Genomic DNA, 12,464 nt, shown 5'->3' on the forward strand with positions numbered 1-12,464 from the left:
CCCACCGCCAGCAACCCATGCCAATGTATACCACACTTGTGTAGGGGGTGGTGCTGGTGTCAGTTGCACACCGCCGTGGACAGGCGGTAGAAACCACCATATGTGTGATGCAGCATGCCCACCACCAGCCACCCATGTGTCCATGCCAATGTCTACCCCACTTGTGTAGGGGGTGGTGCTGTTGTCTAGTTACCGCCAGTCCACGGCGGTGTGACACCAGCACAACCCCCTACACAAGTGCGGTATACATTGGCAAGGGTTGCTGGTGGTGGGCATGCTGCACCACACATATGGCTGTTGCTACCGCCTGGCCACGGCGGTGCGACACTGCCATGGGGCATTGCCTACAGCCAATGGGAGCGATGATTGCGGTGGCATGATGCAGGTTTGAAAATCACGAAGGCGTGCTCCGCCATTGCAGAGCCGGTCATTGGATGCTTTTGAACGATGCACCATCGCGGTAGCGCACCCCGGGCCCCAATGGTGCATCTCCGCCAAGGAGCATTGCCTACAGCCAATGGGAGCGATGATTGCGGTGGCATGATGCAGGTTTGTAAATTGTGGAAGGCATGCTCCACCACCGCGCAGCCGGTCATTGGATGCCTGGGACCCTCTCCTGCTGCTGCCAGAAGTGCCTGCTGCCTGGGACCCTCTCCTGCTGCTGCCTGGGACCCCCTCCTGCCAGAAGTGCCTGCTGCATGGGAGCCTCTCCTGCTGCTGCCAGAAGGGCCTGCTACCTGGAACCCTCTCCTGCTGCAGCCTGGGACCCTCTCCTGCTGCCGCCAGAAGTGCCTGCTGCCTGGGACCTTCTCCTGCTGTTGAATGGGACCCTCTCCTGCTGCTGCCTGAAGTGCCTGCTGCCTGGGACCCTCTCCTACTGCTGCCAGAAGGGCCTGCTGCCTGTGCCCCTCTCCTGCTGCTGTCCTGGACCCTCTTCTGCTGCTGCCAGAAGTGCCTGCTGCCTGGGACTCCTCCCCACTCACTTCAACCACAGGTGTTACATGTCCACAGGGATGGCAAGAACCGAGAAGATCCGTGCCCGTCCATTCACAAGCAAGGAGCTGGAGGTACCAGTGGACAAGATGCTGGCACAGTACCCGAGGCTGTATGGTGGCCCCAATGTGGTGGCAAGTTATCATTGAGGGTGCTGTTGGGTAGTTGGGGGGGGGGGTCAGACATGCATTGGACTGGTAATGTGTATGACCCACAGCGGGGTTTCAGTGCAGTCATCCTGCATGTGTGTGTGATTGGCTTGTAGCCTCTACGCCCTCATGTATGCATGCTATGATAACTATTTGGGCCATGCAGCGTGCCCTTGTGAGGGGTCTCCCAGTTTGGGAATTAGGGGGATTACAATTGGTCCTGACTGCGTATTGCTACTGTTGTGATAGATGTTGGTACATGACACTGTGTAACTGGTCACTTACCCTACTTTTCTCCCATACCTACAGCTCAAGGTACACCAGCGTAAGGCCGTGTGGAGGGCCGTTGCTGCAAAGGTACGGGCCCTGGGGGTAATCCAACATATGACGCACCCACTGCCACAAGAGTTGGGACGACATCAGCCGGCTGGCAAAAAAACGTGTCCGAGATGACCTTGGGGATGCAACCGTGCACTGGGCGTCTGGTGCGGCGCAACTCAACACCACTGATGTTCTGCATATTGGCAGTGACTAATCCAGAGTTGGATGCACGTCTGAAGGAGCATCGCCAGCAAGGTAGGAGTGAGTATTTGGGGAGAGTGACTTTGCCTGGGAGCGGATGCATGTGTACAGACCCATTGGCAGCGGTGAGCCATGTTATGTTTGCGGGGTGGTGCAGTGATGTGTCATGTGAGTGGCTGCAGGGATGTGTGCTAGTGTCAGGCATTTTGCCAAACAGCTCTTACAAGGCTGATCATCCCTGCTGTGCATTATCATAGCCAGGTGTGTTGGGATCCACATGGTCATTCTGCATTGTGATGGTATGGGAAATGTATTGGGGGTTAACATAAGGGTCCACTATCGGACTATGAGTTCATGTTTTCAGACTTTGCATGCAACATGATTGTTGAGGGTCACACGTCTGACAACAAGGTGCCCCAGAGTACCACATGGTGGTTGGTTTGGTCTACTTGGCATTGTGGACTGTCATGTCCTAATAGGTGTGTGTTCTCCCATCAGGTTCCCTGAAGGCATGTCAGTGGCAATGAGTGTTGGGACATGATAGATGTGGGCATGTCAAGTTGTGTGTGGTACACTTCATCCACTGGCAAGGTATTGTGCTGTGTGGCCTAAACATGGATCAGTCATGGCAGGTAGTCAGTGTTGCAGGCACTCTTGTGGTGTATATAGTGTGTTGCTGCAATGTTTATGCAGGGTGTGGTGGTCAGCATGTTGATTTGGGCATCCCCTGTATGCATGGTTTAATTTGCTTTGTCCTGATGATGTCATTTATACAACCCTGCATCTCTCTCTCATGTTGAATCGCCAGTGGGCACGGAGGAAAAGGAGCCAGAAACCAGTGGTGGCGAGAGTAGCACTACAGCCAGAGGCCAGTGACAGAACTCACCAGTGCATCTGAAGGGGACAGGAGTATGCAGGAGGAATCCGTGGCAGAGACACAGAGTACTACATCATCTGATGCGAGTGGTGATGTGAGTGGGTTGATGCAAGTTCCCACGGTGTGATGTTAACCACTAGGTCCCTCTGAAGCTTTAGCGCTGACCAAAAACTTCTTCGAATTTAATGAAACAATCTATTTACAGAGCCATGGCACAAACATGGGGAGCACATTCGCGCCTTGTCTGGCCGGATTGTATGTACACCACATGGAAACCAACAAAATCCTTAACCCTCACAACCCCTACAGAGAACACATACTCACTTGGAAACGATACATTGATGACATCTTTGTAATCTGGCAGGGTGACTACGAGACAGTGACTCACTTCATGGAATGGCTCAATACCCAAGACCGTTTCCTGAAATTTACACATTCAGTTTCCAATGAACAACTGGTCTTTCTAGACCTCAACATCTATCATCAAAATGGAGGACTAGAAACCACGAGACTTTAAACCGATGGCAAGGAACTGTCTACTCAGATACGACAGTTTCCACCCACGCCATCTCAGGATGAACCTACCGTACGGGCAATTTATCCGACTGAGGCGAAACTGTACCCAAATGGACAACTACAAATCTCAGGCTCTAGATTTAAAAAACAAACTACAAGCCAGGAAGTACCCAGACAGAGTGCGGCGTGGCTACGCAGGCGAACGCAATGGTTGCCTGAAAGTAGAGCTCCGCTGGGCGGGCTGAGACAGACGACATTCCCAGGCGATCAGACGCTGCCCGGAGCCCGAAAATGCCTGCCTCCGTCCCCGGAGACCACAGTGTGACCATGGCTGCGGTCTGAGGCCGGGGGACGGCGTGGACGCCTGAGATTGCGGAGGGTCGGTGAGGCCCATCGGGACTCGCCGGACGTGTGCCCTGTTGCGCCGGAGCGCCTGGTGAGTCGTCTTTGGGGCCCCTGCGTCCCCCCCCTTGGCATTGGGGTCGCTATTGTGCCTTCCCTGGTCCGTTGCTTGTCCCGGGTGGGCTCCGTTGGTGGGGGTTTCGGCCCCCGGTGCTGATCCGACCCTTTGGGCCTGGTCCGGCCTCGGGAGCCGGGGCCTCGATTTTTGGACCTGCCTGGGCTAGGTGGTGGCGGGCTGGGGCGGCGGACGGCTGGCCCTGGGTGCTCGGGAGGGGACGGGGGTGCGCCGGGGGGGACTCTGGGGGTTCTTCTAGGCGGCCCCGCATCTCTGCGTCGGGTGGGGGCACCACATCCTCGCCCCCACCACTGCCTTCTGATCTCGGCACACGCCTGTCCCCAGCATTGGTCGCAACGAGGGTGCCAACATCGATCCCTCGCCTCCACGGCCGGCTGCGTGCTCTGTGGGCCTATCTTCCACCATGAAGCGGAGAGACACTGCGCAGAAGAAGCTCAGCTTTGACAAACCTCCCCCCGCGCTACTGACGGCTTGCCTGTCCGGCCCACGACATCTGTTAGCCCCGCGCCAGCGGGAGATATGGCTGGTATGGTGGCTGAAATGCTGGGGGAGATACGAGCGGGGTTCAAGGCCATCGATTCCCGCTTTAACGCCCTTGATCAGAAAATGGCCAAGATGGGCGCGAAAATCCAAACGCACGATAGGCGCCTGGATGTGGCTGAATCACGAGTCTCCGACCTGGAGGATGGCGCTGCATCCACGCTGAAAAGCCTGGAACGGGTAGAGAAGATCCTCAAGGATGTGGCTATTAAGAACGAGGATTTGGAAGCGCGCAGTCGGCGCAATAACATTCGCATACTTGGTGTGGCAGAGACGACGGCCACTCGCCGCTTTGACACGTTTGTGGAACAGCTCTTGATTGAATTATTCGGCAGGGACACTTTCACGGCTGGCTTCGTGGTGGAACGAGCACATAGATCCTTGGGGCCTCGACCCCCCCGGGGTTACCGCCCCGACCCATCATTGCCAGACTCATGAACTTTAGGGACAGGGACGCTGCTCTGAAGGCTGCTCGTGAGGCTGGCGAAGTGAAATGGCAGGGCAGGGTGTTATCTTTCTTTCCAGACTTCACGGTGATGGTGCAGGATGCCTGCCGTAAATACACAGGTGTCAAGGCCTTGCTGCGTAAACTGGGGTTGCGCTACGGAATGCTGTACCCTGCCAGACTGAGAGTAGACGTTGATGGCAGGTTCCGCATATTCGACTCCCCCACTGAGGCGCAAGAATTCTGCCACGCCTATAAAAACAAAGGGTCACCGCGGGCCTCGGGAAAATCGCAGCCGTCCCCACGGAACATGGACACACAAGCTAGCGCCGACCTTTTCACTGAGAGCGGACAAGACTGACTCGTGTCTCCCGCCCTCTAGACCACTCACTTTAACATTGTGCAGCTAAAGACATGGGTCTCCTTGCAGTGTTTTTATAGTTGGTAATGATTGGAATGTCGACCTGGATGAGTTGTCCGCACAGCGGAGCGTTGCCTCCCCCCATGGCACGAGCCGCTTGGTGCCTTTTCCTCAGAGTACTTTTCTTATTCAGGAATAGCATTGGACGATTGCTCTTGTTTGCTAATGTTGGTGTTGTTCTTGGGGTTGGGTGGTGCCTCCTGGGAGCTGACGAGAGGCTGGGTGGTGGGTGGGTGGGGGGGATTGTTTCATGCAACAGTTCTAATGTTCTTGTACTTGCACTGTTTTTCATTTTGAGAGATGCCTATTTTGCGGGAGGGCGGCGGATGCACGCGCAATTGTTTACCTATGTTATATGCGGTTTTGAATGGCTGGGGTAGGTCAACGGTCTGGTCCTTCCAGACTGACTTTGATGTCGTGGAATGTTCGGGGGCTAAATGACACCAGAAAGAGGAGACAGGTCCTGAATTATGCAGCGCGACACGGGGTTGATGTGTTGTTCCTCCAGGAGACACACCTGGGGCGAGCTGATTCCACTTCGTTTGCCAAGGGCTGGGGCGCGCATAGGTATTTCTCCAACTACAGTAGATATGCGCGAGGGGTGGCTGTTTTGGTGCACCGGCGGGTCCCCTTTGTGTTCTCGGACAGCGTACTTGATGAGGAGGGTAGATATGCGGTCATCACTGGGGCGCTTCTTGGCTTTAGGATTACATTTGTTGGGGTGTATGGCCCCAATGTTGATTCCCCCGCCTTGTTCCAGGGTCTCCATGACGTTTTACTGCGCATTGACACCGATATGTTGGTGGTGGGTGGGGATTTTAATTTATTGATGGACCCGGTACGGGACAGCACTTCGACATCCCCAGATTGCAAGCCCCGCTCTCGCGCAGTACTGGCAGAAATGTGCGCACACTACCCCCTTATTGACATCGAGGCTCGTCTTCACCCTCACTCGCCCGCTTACACACATCACTCTGGGTATCACAATACTAGCACCAGGATCGACTATTGGCTCCTTTCCCCGGGAGTGGCTGGTTGGGTGGATGCATATTCTACGCTCCCACGTACATTGTCAGACCACTCTCCTTTACTTCTGACGCTGCTGGTCCCTAGGCTGGGTGGTTACGAGAGGCAGTGGCGCTTCCCTGGCAGGGCGTTAGCTGACCCAGTTTTTAAGGAGGACATTCGTACGGCGATAGAGGACTACTTTGAACTCAACACAGGCACGGTTGACACTTGGGCCACACTGTGGGAGGGTTTCAAGGCTACTATTCGGGGGGTGTGCATCACGAAATATGTCGGAGCCTTACGCGAGATCCGAACCACTATGACACGTATTGAGAATGACATTGCCGTACTGGACAGTGGCGGGCTCCCTGACTCCAATGGCGCCTCAGAGGCGAAACGACTGGGATTGTTACAGGAATTCAGGGATGCCGCAGACAGGGAATTGAATTATTTGCACACGCAACACTCGGCCAGACAACACGGAGAAGGTGACAGACCCGGGAGGCTCCTAGCACAGTTGCTGCGCCCGCCCCGCCAAGCTTCCTATATTACTGACTTAGTTGATGACTCTGGCGTCCGCCACCAGACCACCCCTGCCATTTGTGATGCCTTCCTATCTTATTATAAAACATTATACACCTCCTCCCTGGCCGACGATCGTCGTGACCCTGGCCCCTACATCAATGAGATAGGCATGGTATACCTGGAGAAAGGCATGCAGGATTTCCTGGCTGATCCTATCACTCCCGAGTATGTTATTGAGGCCATTGACGCACTGAAGGGCTCTTCAGCTCCAGGGCTTGACGGCTTCTCGGCCGACTTCTATAAGGAGTACAAAGATGAACTGGTGCCCCGCTTGATGGAGGTGTACGCGGAGGCACTGGAGACTGGGGTTTTGCCACCCACACTTCGAGAAGAGGTGATTGTGCTACTTCCCAAGCCTGGTCGTGACCCATCCCTCTGTGGCTCTTACAGGCCCCTTTCGCTACTCAATCTCGACTACAAGATTTTGGCCAAGGTCCTCGCAATCCGGTTATCGCTACTAATGGAGGAGATTGTTTCTCCGGTCCAGTCCGGATTTGTCCCCCACCGCTCCACCTCCTTTAATCTCAGGACACTGTTTTCTGTCATACACACAGTAGACCCAGACACCCCGGCGGCAGCAGTGTTTTTGGACGCCGAGAAGGCGTTTGACTCTTTAGAGTGGCCTTTCTTTCTGTCCGTCATGCGACGAATGGGCATGCCCGCAATGTTTGTCGCCACTGTAGAGCTTCTCTACTCCGCCCCTAGGGCGCGGCTGCGCCTTAATGGCACTATCTCGGATAGCTTCCCGCTCTCGAGGGGCACCCGACAGGGATGCCCTCTTTCCCCACTGCTGTATATTCTAGCCATGGACCCACTGGTTCGCCACTTTCAGGAGAGTCATATGCACCGGGGCCTCCAGTTTCGTACTGGCCCGCTCCTGGTCTCTCTATATGCAGACGATACCATTCTATACGTCCGGTCCCCTGAGACCAATCTGGAACCTCTCCTTCTGGAAATAGCCCGGTTTGGGGAATACTCGGGCCTTCAAATTAACTGGCGCAAGTCTGATATTTTCCCGCTTACGCCCTCCACAGTACCCTGGGACTGTCCATGTCCACTTGAATGGAATACAGACTCAGTGAAATATCTAGGTATACACATACACTTGGACACGGTCTCTATGGTTCGTCTGAACTATGGCCGGGCATTGGACTTTCTGGAGGATAACCTCACCCATTGGCTTTGTCTACCACTTTCCATGGCTGGCCGCATCGCCATCATAAAGATGATAGTGCTTCCCCGTTTCCTATACTTATTTAACAATATGCCGATCCCGCTCACTAAGGTCTTCTTCACCCAGCTGCGCTCGTTGTTGCTGCGGTTGGTGTGGGGGGACAAGAATCCGAGAGTTTCCTGGCGGACCCTGACTCTGCCCTATGACCGGGGTGGCTTCGGTGTGCCGGATTTTTATCTTTACTACCTCGTTGCTCAGTGCGCTTACGCACACCCCTGGTTCCACCCTGATGCTCGGATCCCTCATCTGAGACCGGAGGCTGACTTGGCATGGCCTGTTGCCCTCCGGGCGTTGCTGCCGAGAGGCCTACCCCGTGACCCTCAGGACATTCAGACCGCCTCCACCACGTCTTGGGCTTGGATGCAGCTGCGTGGACTGCACCGACGGGACGTGCTATATTCACCAGCTCTCCCGCTGCCGAACCCCCACTGGCTCCCTATCACTGCTGAAAAGGTAGTTTGTAACACTCTATCCAAATACCAACTTACCACAATAGGGGATTTGTTCCCGGAAGGGCACGTTTTTTCGGTGACAGACGACCACCGATTTACCGATCGGACGTTCATGGACTCATTTGTTTTGACCCGGTTGAGATCCATGCTCAGAGCACAGTTCCCCTCTTTCCCGCTTCCACCGGACGAGATGGAGGCCCTGACTTTCTTGATACAGTCCCCGAATGGTGCGCATGCGGTCTCTAGGCTGTACAGAATCTGTGTGGCAGCTCTTCCTGCTTCGGACGCACGAGTTCGAGCAGCGTGGGAGGCTGACCTGGGCGGCCCTATCACTGATGACCCATGGTCCGCCTGCTGCCAGGCCACCAAAAGCGTCTCTGTCAACAGCAGACACAAACTGATACATTTCAAGTTCTTGCGGCGGCTGTATTTCACACCGGCCTTGGCTCACAGGCTTCACCCATCGAGGCCACACTGCTGTCCCAAATGCAGGGCCCCACATGCCGACTTTGCACACCTTACCTGGACGTGTCCCAAACTACAGGACTACTGGCTGCAGGTGCACCGAGTGTTGGATGACATTCTAGAGTGTGTCCTACGTCCCATACCTGAGATTGCGCTGTTGGGATATGTTGTTGAGCTTCCCCGCACCACGCGGAAGCTTGCTGCCATTGGTTTTCTGCTCGCAAAGCGGGAAATTGCTATACTCTGGGGTTACAGACGACTTCCCACCTCCAAAGCATGGCTCCGCTGCCTGGCCCAGTGTAATATTAACAGCGTGGAGTACTCCGCACAGATCCCAACGGCCTCGCGCCCTGTCGATATCTGGGGGCCCATACAGACAGTACATCAGCAAGTTAACACAAGCTGCGCAGTCTTCGGCTGCGAGCTCTATTGTTCCAGAGGGGGTGGGATAGATGCTGTTCGCCCGACATGGGTGCACTGTTTGCTGAGTCGGTGCTGTTTTGCAGTATTGCTGCGCTGCGGCAGGAATGTAGAGGGGTGCTACAGACACCGTTGCTGGGGATGCCTGGAGACGAGATGTGTGGTCCCCTGTCTTGTTGGTCACTGGTCCCAGAGTGCCCAGACTGTTCCGCTTGCATTCCCTCATATGTTACACCGGTTTCCTATGATCGCCTATGCAACCGCTATTGCCACCTTGTCATGATTGATGTGTTGCTCGTCGCTCTCTCTTTCGTTGGCATCTTTCTTTTTGATGTGTTTTGAATTATGTTTATCTCTTTGCTTCATCCTCGCATGTGTGCGAATCACTGACAGAACTAGAAAATGGAGTTTCTAGAATGCGTAACACTGTTAGTCATATTATTGGTCATGCCTTGCAGATGTTTATTTTGTATGCTTGCTAATGAAGTTTCTGATGTTATTTTCACGCCATGTGCTTGTAAGCTTCTGTGGACCAATCTGATGCAAATAAAGAGATTTAAAAAAAAAAAAAGTACCATGACAGAGTAATCGATACTGCCATGAAAAGAGCTAGGAACAAACAATAGAGACGCTCTTCTGGAAGACAAAATCGAACCAACTGTCAAACAAACGAGACCAATATACGTCACTACATATAGCACTCATTCAAATGAAGTGTCAAAGATAGTGAACAAACATTGGCGCATTTTAAATTGCAGGAATATGGAGATTGAAAAAACGCTGTTTTCCCACAAACGCGGCAGAAACCTCAAGGACATACTAGTGCATACACGCTCAAAACTATCACCACAACGACAATCGTCAGTACAAGGAATCCAGGGACATTTTCCCTGTGGTAACTGTGCCAGCTGCCACTTAACCAAAAAAAGCAAACAACTGACCTTCGCCAACGGCACAAAATGGGACCAACGAAAAATGACAAATTGCAACAGCAAGAATGTGGTCTACATGATTGTGTGCCCCTGCCACTTGGAGTACATTGGCATGACCACCAGAGCAGTTAAAACAAGGCTCAATGAGCACAAGAGCAATATACGGTGCAAAAAAAGTACTATCAAAATGGCGACTCATTTCCTGGAGATGGGACATTGTGTCAATGACATCTATTGGACTGTGATTGAACAATTACCCACAGAACAGGGTCTCTTTGAAAAAGTACAGCGTTGGGTATTTCGCTTAGGTACCCATATATCAGGACTAAATGACAATATTCCCTGGGGCCAACTAAAAACATAGAATCTCCTTAGTTATCAAAAGCATCCCTATGAAGCAACGCTATTGTTAGACACTAAATGTGTTAACCAAGAATCTGAGTGTCCCAGTTTATAAAATCCTCACTATTTTAATTGTAATTCCCATAAAAACCATATGCCAGTACTGTCATATTTATTGCTAAAAGAAACGATCATATTTTTTATAATAGACCCAATACAGGCGCAAACCCGTGGTTCGCAGGGTAGTATGGAAATAGCAGCAAACAATTCTTGCACTGTATCTGTATTTTCAAAGCAATCCCCTCAAGAAATGTGCCCAGTTTATAAAATCCTCACTATTTTAATTGTAATTCCCATAAAAACCGTATGCCAGTACTGTCATATTTATTGCTAAAAGAAACAATCATATTTTTTATAATAGACCCAATACAGGCGCGAACCCGTGGTTCTCAGGGTAGTATGGGAATAGCAGCAAACAATTCTTGCATTATATCGGTATTTTTAGTGCAATCCCCTCAAGAAATGAATCTTGTTATTTCCTTTCCTTATTGCCACAAAACTATCGTTTATCATATTAGGACCAGTGCAGACACAAACCTGACTCTCAGTGAAGTCTAGGGACAGTAGCGGTACATTTGTGGGCATGCGCGGTCTACAGCAGGACCTTTCAGCGTAACACGCATGCGCGAACGAACGCAACTAACTATAACGCATGCACCTTCAAAGAAGAAACGCTGCAAACGAACCCAATTACCGGCAAACCAAAGATAGGCCGCCCCGGTCACAAGCCTTACCAATAATCCAATTAAGGGGGCAGCAGCGAGAGTATATAAAGGCCCTTTGTAGACGCACTTCCACAATCAGCGGAGCCGGCGTAAGGGGCAGCGAAGAGGGATTCTCCTCATAGACCCGTGAGTAATACCACCAAAAAAACAGAAGGTCTAACTACCTCTAAGCAATATGTAAGTACCAGAAAACAAATAGCGGTATTTGTGTATTTTTTCACAGGCAGCAAGGAAGCCCGGGTAACCCCTACGTTAAAAATGGTCTCATGGAGTAACAAACTCCTAACTAAACAGTATGTTTTGCCCACTGTGAGCTTCACAGAAATCTCCCCACTAATCACAAAACTTAGTAAATACCACAGGGTTTTATCCACAAACCTGACATTAGAGCGTGTGTTGTTAGATGTGTGTGTCTTGTATGTGTCTTTTTTGATTTTCTGAATACATTTTTCACCATAGGCACGTTCATCATGTATAGAATGGCACTGACGTGTCCTGATAAATTTTAAACCGCAAATTTTTTTGCATGACCTGACCCACAGGTGAACCAATCCATGGTTTTTTGAAGGAAGGGATCACCTGAAAATTTTTTTGTCCTTTTCCTCCGCAGGTCAGCTAAATAGCGGTTGTTCAGTAGGTACATTGATATACCTTCACCTGTAAATATCACTTTTTTGAAATATTCAAAAGACAAGATTAGAAAAATGCGAGTAAGGTGGGGATTTGTGTACCCCAGGCCTGAAGATGTTTTTACATCGAAACATGTTGACACACACACTTAGGAGGAGGCGCACATAAACTACGCCATTACCTCCTCACGTACTTTTTTACCAGTACCAACCCGAGGTCCAATTAAAGTTTTTTTGGTACCCTACGAGTCAGGTGCTTTTTAAACTCCACTCACTATTCTAAACCCCACCACAGCACTCACATAAAAATCCCTCACATACACCACACATAGTCAAGAAGTGCTCCCACGTAATCATTGGTCGCAGCACGCCGTATCCCGTAGAGGGATACGATGACCCCGATGATGAAGCATGACACCAAGGGGCCTGTTGGTGTGTGAGGGTTCCCAAAAACACCCAACGCGTTCCCAACCATAGTAGGGACATCGTTGACCCATTACTTAATGGATTCCTCTTGTTTATAAATGTAACTCAGGGAGAACTAATCAATTTCTAGGTAATATTCTCTCCCTCCTTTGTTTGAATTGGTACTCTCCCCTGTGCCATGCCCACTAGCCTTCCGGTTTGTACTTTGTGCAGGATATCTTGCTTTTGATCAGCATTTTGTACCT

This window comes from Lissotriton helveticus, chromosome 4_1, assembly GCF_964261635.1.
Source record: "Lissotriton helveticus chromosome 4_1, aLisHel1.1, whole genome shotgun sequence".
Taxonomy (NCBI): domain Eukaryota; kingdom Metazoa; phylum Chordata; class Amphibia; order Caudata; family Salamandridae; genus Lissotriton; species Lissotriton helveticus.